General features: G+C 42.8%; 1 long non-coding RNA gene across 1 annotated transcript; it reads left to right on the top strand.

The window, feature by feature from the left end:
• The first annotated feature begins 528 nt into the window (after positions 1-528).
• Positions 529-6,478, top strand: LOC139536960 (uncharacterized). The gene is made up of 2 exons (XR_011667433.1): positions 529-1,319; positions 5,737-6,478. It is a non-coding gene; the product is annotated as an uncharacterized lncRNA (long non-coding RNA).
• The last annotated feature ends 6,442 nt before the right edge of the window (positions 6,479-12,920 follow it).

Below are 12,920 nucleotides of genomic sequence, written 5' to 3'. Positions count from 1 at the left end.
GGGCGACAGAGATAAGACAAACAACTACCGATATAACAAAAAACAAATGACATTTTTAGAACTGTATTGTTTGCATTTTAATATCGGCCTATAGGGAAGATGGGCCATGTGGAGATGTTCATATTTAAACAGATCTTATTTTTTAAGTTCCTAACTTGTTTGAAGAGATTAGTAGTTCCTTTTTCTCAGGGAACCCCACATGGGGACCGACCTAAAGTTTGGAAACCACTGTACTAGCCACTCTCTCTGCTTGCTTCCTCTCGCTCTCTCGGTCTCCTCTGCTTCCTCCTGCATGCATTACAACCTACCTCAGCCTTACCAGTGAGCGCCACATCACTGTCTGTCTCAGTCGCCAACTCTTTGTAAAGCAAAGTTATTATGAGAACATAGTATCCTATTTTTTAGTCCTGCTGAGGTAGGCTCTGTTTAATGTTAGCTTCTTACTTCATTCTTCTAGCTGGCTAAGTAATACTTGTCACGCCCTGACCTTAGAGAGCCTTTTTATGTCTCTATTTGGTTTGGTCAGGGTGTGATTTGGGATGGGCATTCTATGTTTTGTTTTCTATGTTTCTTTATTTCTATGTTTTGGCCGGGTATGGTTCTCAATCAGGGACAGCTGTCTATCGTTGTCTCTGATTGGGAATCATACTTAGGTAGCCCTTTTTCCCTCCTTTCAGTGTGGGTAGTTGACTTTTGTTAGTGGCACTATAGCCCTGTAAGCTTCATGGTTGTTTCTTCGTTTGTTGTTTTGTTGGCGACATTTTAAATAAAAGGAAAATGTACGCTCACCACGCTGCACTTTGGTCCACTTCTTTTGACGGCCGTGACAATACTAGCCAGAGCCCTTCAATGTTACTGTAATAGAAGTCTTTGCCGACAGCTAGCCACCTGACTGACTGACATACAGTACAGTACAGTATCTACTGTTGAATCTGCAGACGTGTTGCTGTGCGTTTTGTTGCTGTGCGTTTTGCTGCCAACTTTACTTTGCTAGCTGACAACTTTACGTTTTTTTGTTTTGTTTTTGTTTTTAATTAACGTTTATATTTTTTGTTTTTTCCATCGCAACTTTTTTCCCTCATTCAACTTTTTCACTCCGGACGCTTTATCTGGACATGGTTCGTCAACACCTTCAACAGCCGAAGCTAAGTAGTAACATTAACATGATGTCTTCTAATTGCAGTCGCTGTACTCATAATATACAGGAGAACGATCGCCTTACGGCGAGAATAGCTGTGCTACAAGCCCAGCTTCAGACGCAATCGTTAGGCAAGGGTAATTTCAGTGTAGGAAAGGAAGAAACAGCGTCTGTGCCACCAGTAAGTACAGATAGTAACGTTAGTATAAATCCCCCCGCACAGTCCCCGCAGCCGGACAACTTTCTCATGGCTTCTGGAGGGAAATGCTGTTGGAATGCTCAACCGGTGTCGCTCATTCAGCCGACAGAAACTTTCAACCGGTTCTCCCCATTATGTAGCGAGTCGGAGTCTGAGTCTGAGTCTTCTCTTGTCTCTACTCCTCCCGTTACGGGGTCTGAGACGCCGAAGGCTCCCACCATTAGCTCTGACAAATTGAAAACCCTAGTCATTGGCGACTCCATTACCCGCAGTATTAGACTTAAAGCGAATCACCCAGCGATCATACACTGTTTACCAGGGGGCAGGGCTACCGACGTTAAGGCTAATCTAAAGATGGTGCTGGCTAAAGCTAAATCTGGCGAGTGTAGAGAGTATAGAGATATTGTTATCCACGTCGGCACCAACGATGTTAGGATGAAACAGTCAGAGGTCACCAAGTGCAACATAGCTTCAGCGTGTAAATCAGCTAGAAAGATGTGTCGGCATCGAGTAATTGTCTCTGGCCCCCTCCCAGTTAGGGGGAGTGACGAGCTCTACAGCAGAGTCTCAGCACTCAATCGCTGGTTGAAAACTGTTTTCTGCCCCTCCCAAAAGATAGAATTTGTAGATAATTGGCCCTCTTTCTGGGACTCACCCACAAACAGGACCAAGCCTGACCTGCTGAGGAGTGACGGACTCCATCCTAGCTGGAGGGGTGCTCTCATCTTATCTACCAACATAGATAGGGCTCTAACTCCTCTAGCCCCACAATGAAATAGGGTGCAGGCCAGGCAGCAGGCTGTTAGCCAACCTGCCAGCTTAGTGGAGTCTGCCAATAGCACAGTCAGTGTAGTCAGCTCAGCCATACCCATTGAGACTGTGTCTGTGCCTCGACCTAGGTTGGGCAAAACTAAACATGGCGGTGTTCGCCTTAGCAATCTTATTAGGATAAAGACCTCCTCCATTCCTGCCATTATTGAAAGAGATCGTGATACCTCACATCTCAAAATAGGGTTACTTAATGTTAGATCCCTCACTTCAAAGGCAGTCATAGTCAATGAACTAATCACTGATCATAATCTTGATGTGATTGGCCTGACTGAAACATGGCTTAAGCCTGATGAATTTACTGTGTTAAATGAGGCCTCACCTCCTGGTTACACTAGTGACCATATCCCCCGTGCATCCCGCAAAGGCGGAGGTGTTGCTAACATTTACGATAGCAAATTTCAATTTACAAAAAAAAAAATGGCGTTTTCGTCTTTTGAGCTTCTAGTCATGAAATCTATGCAGCCTACTCAATCACTTTTTATAGCTACTGTTTACAGGCCTCCTGGGCCATATACAGCGTTCCTCTCTGAGTTTCCTGAATTCCTATCAGACCTTGTAGTCATAGCAGATCATATTCTAATTTTTGGTGATTTTAATATTCACATGGAGAAGTCCACAGACCCACTCCAAAAGTCTTTCGGAGCCATTATCGACTCAGTGGGTTTTGTCCAACATGTCTCTGGACCTACTCACTGCCACAGTCATACTCTGGACCTAGTTTTGTCCCATGGAATAAATGTTGTAGATCTTAATGTTTTTCCACATAATCCTGGACTATCGGACCACCATTTTATTACGTTTGCAATCGCAACAAATAATCTGCTCAGACCCCAACCAAGGAGCATCAAAAGTCGTGCTATAAATTCTCAGACAACACAAAAATTCCTTGATGCCCTTCCAGACTCCAAAAATCAGTTAACCACCTAACTGAGGAACTCAATTTAACCTTGCGCAATACCCTAGATGCAGTTGCACCCCTAAAAACGAAAAACATTTGTCATAAGAAACTAGCTCCCTGGTATACAGAAAATACCCGAGCTTTGAAGCAAGCTTCCAGGAAATTGGAACGGAAATGGCGCCACACCAAACTGGAAGTCTTCCGACTAGCTTGGAAAGACAGTACCGTGCAGTACCGAAGAGCCCTCACTGCTGCTCGATCATCCTACTTTTCCAACTTAATCGAGGAAAATAAGAACAATCCAAAATTTCTTTTTGATACTGTTGCGAAACTAACTAAAAAGCAGCATTCCCCAAGAGAGGATGGCTTTCACTTCAGCAGTAATAAATTCATGAACTTCTTTGAGGAAAAGATCATGACCATTAGAAAGCAAATTACGGACTCCTCTTTGAATCTGCGTATTCCTCCAGGGCTTAGCTGTCCTGGATCTGCACAGCTCTGCGAGGGCCTGGGATCGGGAGAGACACTTAAGTGTTTTAGTACTATATCTCTTGACACAATGATGAAAATAATCATGGCCTCTAAACCTTCAAGCTGCATACTGGATCCTATTCCTACTAAACTGCTGAAGGAGCTGCTTCCTGTGCTTGGCCCTCCTATGTTGAACATAATAAACAGCTCTCTATCCACCGGATGTGTACCAAACTCACTAAAAGTGGCAGTGATAAAGCCTCTCTTGAAAAAGCCAAACCTTGACCCGGAAAATATAAAAAACTATCGGCCTATATCGAATCTTCCATTCCTCTCAAAGATTTTAGAAAAAGCTGTTGCGCAGCAACTCACTGCCTTTCTGAAGACAAATAATGTATACGAAATGCTTCAGTCTGGTTTTAGACCCCATCATAGCACTGAGACTGCACTTGTGAAGGTGGTAAATGACCTTTTAATGGCGTCAGACCGAGGCTCTGCATCTGTCCTCGTGCTACTAGACCTTAGTGCTGCCTTTGACACCATCGATCACCACATTCTTTTGGAGAGACTGGAAACCCAAATTGGTCTACACGGACAAGTTCTGGCCTGGTTTAGATCTTACCTGTCGGAAAGATATCAGTTTGTCTCTGTGAATGGTCTGTCCTCTGACAAATCAACTGTACATTTCGGTGTTCCTCAAGGTTCCGTTTTAGGACCACTATTGTTTTCACTATATATTTTACCTCTTGGGGATGTTATTCGAAAACATAATGTTAACTTTCACTGCTATGCGGATGACACACAGCTGTACATTTCAATGAAACATGGTGAAGCCCCAAAATTGCCCTCGCTAGAAGCCTGTGTTTCAGACATAAGGAAGTGGATGGCTGAAAACTTTCTACTTTTAAACTCGGACAAAACAGAGATGCTTGTTCTAGGTCCCAAGAAACAAAGAGATCTTCTGTTAAATCTGACAATTCATCTTGATGGTTGTAAAGTCGTCTCAAATAAAACTGTGAAGGACCTCGGCGTTACTCTTGACCCTGATCTCTCTTTTGACGAACATATCAAGACTGTTTCAAGGACAGCTTTTTTCCATCTACGTAACATTGCAAAAATCAGAAATTTTCTGTCCAAAAATGATGCAGAAAAATTAATCCATGCATTTGTTACTTCTAGGTTAGACTACTGCAATGCTCTACTTTCCGGCTACCCGGATAAAGCACTAAATAAACTTCAGTTAGTGCTAAATACGGCTGCTAGAATCCTGACTAGAACCAAGAAATTTGATCATATTACTCCAGTGCTAGCTTCCCTACACTGGCTTCCTGTTAAGGCAAGGGCTGATTTCAAGGTTTTACTGTTAACCTATAAAGCGTTACATGGGCTTGCTCCTACCTATCTGCCGTACATACCAATACGTACGCTACGGTCACAAGACGCAGGCCTCCTAATTGTCCCTAGAATTTCTAAGCAAACAGCGGGAGGCAGGGCTTTCTCCTATAGATCTCCATTTTTATGGAACAGTCTGCCTACCCATGTGAGAGACGCAGACTCGGTCTCAACCTTTAAGTCTTTACTGAAGACTTATCTCTTCAGTAGGTCATATGATTGAGTGTAGTCTGGCCCAGGAGTGTGAAGGTGAACGGAAAGGCTCTGGAGCAACGAACCGCCCTTGCTGTCTCTGCCAGGCCGGTTCCCCTCTCTCCACTGGGATTCTCTGCCTCTAACCCTGTTACAGGGGCTGAGTCACTGGCTTGCTGGTGCTCTTTCATGCCGTCCCTAGGAGGGGTGCGTCACTTGAGTGGGTTGAGTTACTGACGTGATCTTCCTGTCTGGGTTGGCGCCCCCCCTTGGTTTGTGCTGTGGTGGAGACCTTTGTGGGCTATACTCGGCCTTGTCTCAGGATTGTAAGTTGGTGGTTGAGGATTTCCCTCTAGTGGTGCGGGGGCTGTGCTTTGGCAAAGTGGGTGGGGTTATATCCTTCCTATTTGGCCCTGTCCGGGGGTTTCTTCGGATGGGGCCACAGTGTCTCCTGACCGCTCCTGTCTCAGCCTCCAGTATTTATGTTGCAGTAGTTTATGTGTCGGGGGGCTAGGGTCAGTTGGTTACCTGGAGTACTTCTCCTGTCTTATCCAGTGTCCTGTGTGAATTTAAGTATGCTCTCTCTAATTCTCTCGTTCTCTCTTTCTCTCTGAGAACCTGAGCCCTAGGACCATACGTCAGGACTACCGGGCATGATGACACCTTGCTGTCCCCAGTCCGCCTGGCCTTGCTGCTATTCCAGTTTCAACTGTTCTGCCTGCGGTTACGGAACCCCTACCTGTCCCAGACCTGCTGTTTTCAACTCTTAATGATCGGCTATGAAAAGCCAACTGAGATTTATTCCTGATTATTATTTGACCATGCTTGTCATTTATGAACATTTTGAAAATCTTGGCTCTCTCTAATTTTCTCCTTCTCTCTTTCTTTCTCTCTGAGGACCTGAGCCCTAGGACCATACGTCGGGACTACCGGCCGTGGTGACTCCTTGCTGTCCCCAGTCCGCCTGGCCTTGCTGCTATTCCAGTTTCAACTGTTCTGCCTGCGGTTATGGAACCCCTACCTGTCCCAGACCTGCTGTTTTCAACTCTTAATGATCGGCTATGAAAAGCCAACTGAGATTTATTCCTGATTATTATTTGACCATGCTTGTCATTTTTGGAAATTTTGAAAATCTTGGCTCTCTCTAATTTTCTCCTTCTCTCTTTCTTTCTCTCGGAGGACCTGGGCCCTAGGACCATGCGTCGGGACTGCCGCCCGTGGTGACTCCTTGCTGTCCCCAGTCTGCCTGGCCTTGCTGCTATTCCAGTTTCAGCTGTTCTGCCTGCGGTTATGGAACCGCCACCTGTCCCAGACCTGTTGTTTTTCAACTCTTGATGATCGGCTATGAAAAGCCAACTGAAAATTATTCATGATTATTATTTGACCATGCTTGTCACTTATGAACATTTTTGAACATCTTGGCATAGTTCTGTTATAATCTCCACCCGGCACAGCCAGAAGAGGACTGGCCACCCCTCATAGCCTGGTTCCTCTCTAGGTTTCTTCCTAGGTTTTGGCCTTTCTAGGGAGTTTTTCCTAGCCACCGTGCTTCTACACCTGCATTACTAGCTGTTTGGGGTTTTAGGCTGGGTGTCTGTACAGCACTTCGAGATATTAGCTGATGTACGAAGGGCTATATAAAATAAAATTTATTGATTGATTGATTGAGTATCTATAAGTGACTAATTGTAGGATTTTAATTTGATCACTCTTTGGTTGCTGAGAATTTTCCAAAACAGAAGGAAATGTAAACTTGAATTGTATTCAAGGTTAAAAAAGGCATTTCAAGTTTGCAATTTCCACTTTAAAATGTCAGACTTGATTTGCCCAAATGAAAAATGTCTCAAACCTTACAATGTTTTTTCATTGATTAAAATCCACATAATATTTCACATTTCCTGCTGCTGCAGGATTATTTTCCTTCTGTAGTAAAATGGTTCAAATTAAGATCCTACATCTGTAACAGTTGTGCACTTATTCCCTGAGAATCTGTTTTTGTTTGTTTGGGGGATGTCTGTAGACACCACAGGAGTCACAGAACAGTTATAAAATGGCAGTTTGTCCAGCATCTCACAAACACACAGTCAGCAGGATATCTAGTTGCCTACTTGAGCTGACTCCAAGCTGGGGTAGTTTGTTTCACGTCTCGGGCCCTCGAACTGTGCTGCGAGAGGGCGGAGTTATCAGTTTGAGAGAGTGGTGAATGTGCTGCTTAAAACGTAAATCCTGGAGGTAAATCCGGGGGACGCAGACAAATATAACGAACAAACCACTTCGTGATTCCACTCGTTCGCAGAGGTAGGTGCGATTAGAACTCTGTCAGATCAAGAATATAAGCATTCTGAGCTTTAATCCTTAAGAGTCTAGCTTACATATGGAATTGTTTTAACTTCTCTGAGATATGTGGGATGGTAGCGTCTCACTTGGCCAAAAGCCAGAAAAAATGTAGCGCGCCAAAATTCAAATATATTACTATAAAAATCTATATTTCATGAAATCACACATGAAAGATACCAAATTAAAGCTCAGATTTCAAAAAGGATTTAAGGCGAAAGCACACCAAACAATTACGTTAGCTCAGTACATAGCCACAGAAAAACACAGCCATTTTCCCAGAAAAAGATAGTAGTCACAAAAAGCAGAAATAGAGATAAAATGAATCACTAACCTTTGATGATCTTCATCAGATGACACTCATAAGACATCATGTTACACAATACATTTATGTTTTGTTCGATAATGTGCATATTTATATCCACAAATCTCGGTTTACATTGGCGCCATGTTCAGAAATGCCTCCAAAATATCCGGAGAAATTGCAGAGAGCCACGTCAAATAACAGAAATACTCATCATAAACTTTGATGAAAGATACATGTTTTACATATAATTAAAGATACACCTGTTCTTAATGCAACCGCTGTGTCAGATTTCAAAAACACTTTACGTAAAAAGCACCATGCAATAATCTGAGACGGCGCTCAAACATAACAACATTTCTCCGCCATGTTGGAGTCAACAGAAATACAAAATTACATCATAAATATTCCCTTACCTTTGATCATCTTCATCAGAATGCACTCCCAGGAATCCTAGTTCCACAATAAATCGTTGTTTTGTCGATAATGTCCATTACTTATGTCTAAGTAGCTACTTTTGCTAGCATGTTTAGTGCACATGTCCAAACGCTCGCGCAAATGCAGGCGAACTCGGACGAAAACTTAAAAAAGTTATATAACAGGTTGAATAAACTGGTCAAACTAAGTAGAGAATCAATCTTCAGGATGTTGTTGTCATAATTATCCAATAACGTTCCAACCGGAGCATTCCTTCATGTCTGTAGAAGTTATGGAACGCAAGGCGATATCATGAGGAAAGCGCATGACCATTAACTGGCAAACTGCCAGACCACTGACTCATTCCCCTCCCATCCGGCCTCACAACACAGCATATGCTTCATTCCACGTTCTACATACTGTTGACATCTAGTGGAAGGCGTAGGAAGTGCAAACAGATCCATATCTTACAGGGAATTGAATCGGCAATGAGTTGAACATTGACCAGTCTCAGAATTCTCACTTCCTGTTTGGATTTTTTCTCAGGTTTTTGCCTGCCATATGAGTTCTGTTATACTCACAGACATCATTCAAACAGAGTGTTTTATATCCAATAGTAATAATGATATGCATATATTAGCATCTGGGACAGAGTAGGAGGCAGTTCACTATGGGCACGCAATTCATCCAAAAGTGAAAATGCTGCCCCCTATCATAAAGAAGTTAAGATGGTCATACCAAGGATCATTTAGCTATTTGATTTTGATCAGGAACCTATATATATATACACTACCAGTCAAAACTTTGATAATAAAAAAAACCTGATATTCTACATTGTAGAATAATAGTGAAAATATAAAAACTAGGAAATTACACATATGGAATCACATAGTGATAAAGGAATGTATATGTTTAAAGTAATGATTAAAGTATTCCACCCTGAATTCATATAATTGTATGAAATGTGTTAGAGTCATAATTTAATAATGTGTGTGACTAGACCATTGTGTTACTATTTCGCAATATAAGCTGGGTAGAGTTGAGACATTCAAGGCCAACTGAACTGTTGACTTGTGATAACTCTGAAAACTGACAACAGGAAAGAGGCCCCTTCCAAGGCCCCTCTAATCTAGGGAGGAGAGGAACGGCTGGAAATGGCTAGGCTTGCAGAAGATAGTGGGGGGGGGGGGGATTATAACATGACTGTGTTCTCATTTTTTACTTCAGAGTACTCTCTGAATAAAGGATTGATCTATTGCAGACTGGGGGCTTTGTCTAATTCTTCATTAACCAGGGTCTTACAAACTTCTGGGAATTGGTCAAAGCTATAGTGATAGTTGAGTTCAACCATTGGGATAAAAAATCTTGTGACACATAGTAATCCAAAATGTGTTATATTTTATATAATATTTGAGATTCTTCAAAGTAGCCACCCTTTGACTTGATGACAGCTTTGCACAAGCTTGGCATTCTCTCAACCACCTTCTCCTGGAAGGCTTTTCCAACAGTCCTGAAGGAGTTCCCACATATGCTGAGCACTTGTTGGCTGCTTTTCCTTCACTCTGCGGTCCAACTCATCCCAAACCATCTCAATTGGGTTGAGGTCGGGTGATTGTGGAGGCCAGGTCATTTGATGCAGCACTCCACCACTCTACTTCTTGGTCAAATAGCCCTTACACAGCCTGGAAGTGTGTTGGGTCATTGTCCTGTTCAAAATCAAATGATAGTCCCCCTGCGCAAACCAGATGGGATGGCGTATCGCTGCAGAATGCTGTGGTAGCCATGCTGGTTAAGTGTGCCTTGAATTCTAAATAATCACAGACAGTGTCACTAGCAAAGCACCCCCACACCATCACACCTCCTCCTCCGTGCTTCACTGTGGGAACCACATATTGAGAGATCATCCGTTCACCTACTCTGCATCTTACAAAGACACGGCTGTTAGAACTACGGTGGGGCAAAAAAGTATTTAGTCAGCCACCAATTGTGCAAGTTCTCCCACTTAAAAAGATGAGAGAGGCCTGTAATTTTCATCATAGGTACACTTCAACTATGACAGACAAAATGTGGAGAAAAAAATCCAGAAAAATCACATTGTAGGATTTTTAATGAATTTATTTGCAGATTATGGTGGAAAATAAGTATTTGGTCACCTACAAACAAGCAAGATTTCTGGCTCTCACAGACCTGTAACTTCTTCTTTAAGAGGCTCCTCTGTCCTCCACTCGTTACCTGTATTAATGGCACCTGTTTGAAAAAAATTACAGGCCTCTCTCATCTTTTTAAGTGGGAGAACTTGCACAATTGGTGGCTGACTAAATACTTTTTTGCCCCACTGTAAGTATAAAAAATTTGGACTCATCAGACCAAAGGACAGATTTCCACCGGTCTAATGTCCATTGCTTGTGTTTCTTGGCCCAATCAAGTATCTTCTTTTTATTGGTGTCCTTTAGTAGTGGTTTCTTTGCAGCAATTCAACCATGAAGGCCTGATTCAAGCAATCTACTCTGAACAGTTCATGTTGAAATGTGTCTGTTACTTGAACTCTGTGAGGTGCAATCTGAGGTGCAGTTAACTGCCGATTTCTGAGGCTGGTAACTAATGAACTTGTCCTCTACAGCAGAGGTAACTCTGGGTCTTCCTTTCCTGTGGCGGGCCTCATGAGAGCCAGTTTCATCATAGCACTTGATGGTTTTTGCCACTGCACTTGAAGAAACTTTCAAAGTTCTTGAAATTGTCCTGATTGACTGACCATGTCTTAAAGTAATGATGGACTGTCGTTTGTCTTTGCTTATTTGAGCTGTTTTCGCCATAATATGGACTTGGTCTTCTACCAAATAGTGCTATATTCTGTATGCCTCCCCTACCTTGTCACAACACAACCGATTGGCTCGAACACGTTAAGAAAGAAAGACATTCCACAAAGAATTTTTTAACAAGGCACACGTGTTAATTGAAATGCATTCCAGGTGACTGCCTCATGAAGCTGGTTGAGAGAATGCCAAGCGTGTGCAAAGCTGTCATCAAGCCAAAGGGTGGCTACTTTGAAGAATCTCAAATATAAAATATATTTAGCTTATTTTAACACTTTTTTTTTATTACTACATGATTCCATTTGTGTTATTTCATAGTTTGGTTGTCTTCACTATTATTCTACAATATAGGAAGTAGTAAAAAATTAAGAAAAACCCTGGAATGAGTAGTTGTGTCCATACTTTTGACTGGTACTGTACAGTATATATATATTTTACATGAGGTTAACCCCTTATTTTAGGCACTAAACTATCTCTATATATACTATACTTCCATACATTTTTTTACTGGTGTCCAGCTACCTTCAGACTAGTGTTGTGAGGCTTGTGTGCGTCCTAGAGCAAAACAATTGACGTACGTTTTTGTGAGAAACTCACCTTTCCATATATGGGTCATATTATCGTGCAGTCCAAACTGTTAGAAGGCTACAGACAGAAGTTGGGAGATCAGCTGTACCGACTTCAGATGAGTCCCATGATGCTTGTGGGGGCCGTAGAGCAAAACGGAGAACACCATCGTTTTCTTTCATCTTTCCATACTTTCTAGGCCTAACCGTTCAGACGCTACAGACTGATTTTCGTAATGTATCATGGTCTGACAAACATTGCTCTAGCTCTGCCACCTTTCACTGCAGATGGAGAGGGGCAAAATCAGTGGATGCAGTGGATTGCAAAAAAAACCATATCTCCAGCTTAAATAGCTGGATTTTGATGGGGATGTTTCTATTATGCTAATTAGATTTCCAGCTGCGGCGGAGCCATTGACTCTAGGAGATTAATCAATGCTGGGAGATGCTGGGAAATGTTGACCCATAATTTATTTTCTAATTTATTTTCTTTATTGTGTATAAAATATACACAGAGTCCACAAAAGATTAAGAACACCTTCCTAATATTGAGTTTTTCTTTAATCTCTCTCCTCCCCTTCATCTACACTGATTTGAAGTGGATTTAACAAGGGACATCAATAAGGGATCATAGCTTTCACCTGGATTCACCTGGTTAGTCTGTCTTGGAAAGAGCAGGTGTCCTTAATGTTTTGTACACTCAGTGTATATATATATATATATATATATATATATATATATATATATATATATATATATAAAAATAAAAAATAGAAACAATTACAGAGGTCCAGACCTCGTTGTCCTCATATGTAGTTACGGCCATGGCTACCTGGACAGATGTCTGTGCCTCTTTCAACCTTCCCTCTCCAACCAGGCGGTGTGTCTCCCTCCACCTCCCCTCTCCAACCAGGTGGTGTGTCTCCCTCCACCTCTCCTCTCCAACCAGGCGGTGTGTCTCCCTCCACCATCCCCCTCCAACCAGGCGGTCTCCCTCCACCTCCCCTCTCCAATCAGGTGTTGTGTCTCCCTCCACCTCCCGTCTCCAACCAGGCGGTGTGTTTCCCTTCACCTCCCCTTTCCAACCATGTGGTGTCTCCCTCCACCTCCCGTCTCCAACCAGGCGGTGTGTCTCCCGTCACCTTCCCTGTCCAACCAGGCGGTGTGTCTCCCGCCACCTCCCCTATCCAACCAGGCAGTGTGTCTCCCTCCACCTCTCCTCTCCAACCAGGCGGTGTGTCTCCCTCCACCTTCCCCCTCCAACCAGGCAGTGTCTCCCTCCACGCCAAAGAAGCGAACCCTTGCTCCCTGGGTTCCCTTCACATGTTTGCTAACACTGCACCAACACCGCTGTCCTTTTTAAAA

This window comes from Salvelinus alpinus, chromosome 1 (assembly GCF_045679555.1).
Source record: "Salvelinus alpinus chromosome 1, SLU_Salpinus.1, whole genome shotgun sequence".
Lineage (NCBI taxonomy): Eukaryota > Metazoa > Chordata > Actinopteri > Salmoniformes > Salmonidae > Salvelinus > Salvelinus alpinus.
Note: the sequence above shows the minus strand (reverse complement) of the source record. Positions and strands in the feature narration are given on the sequence as shown.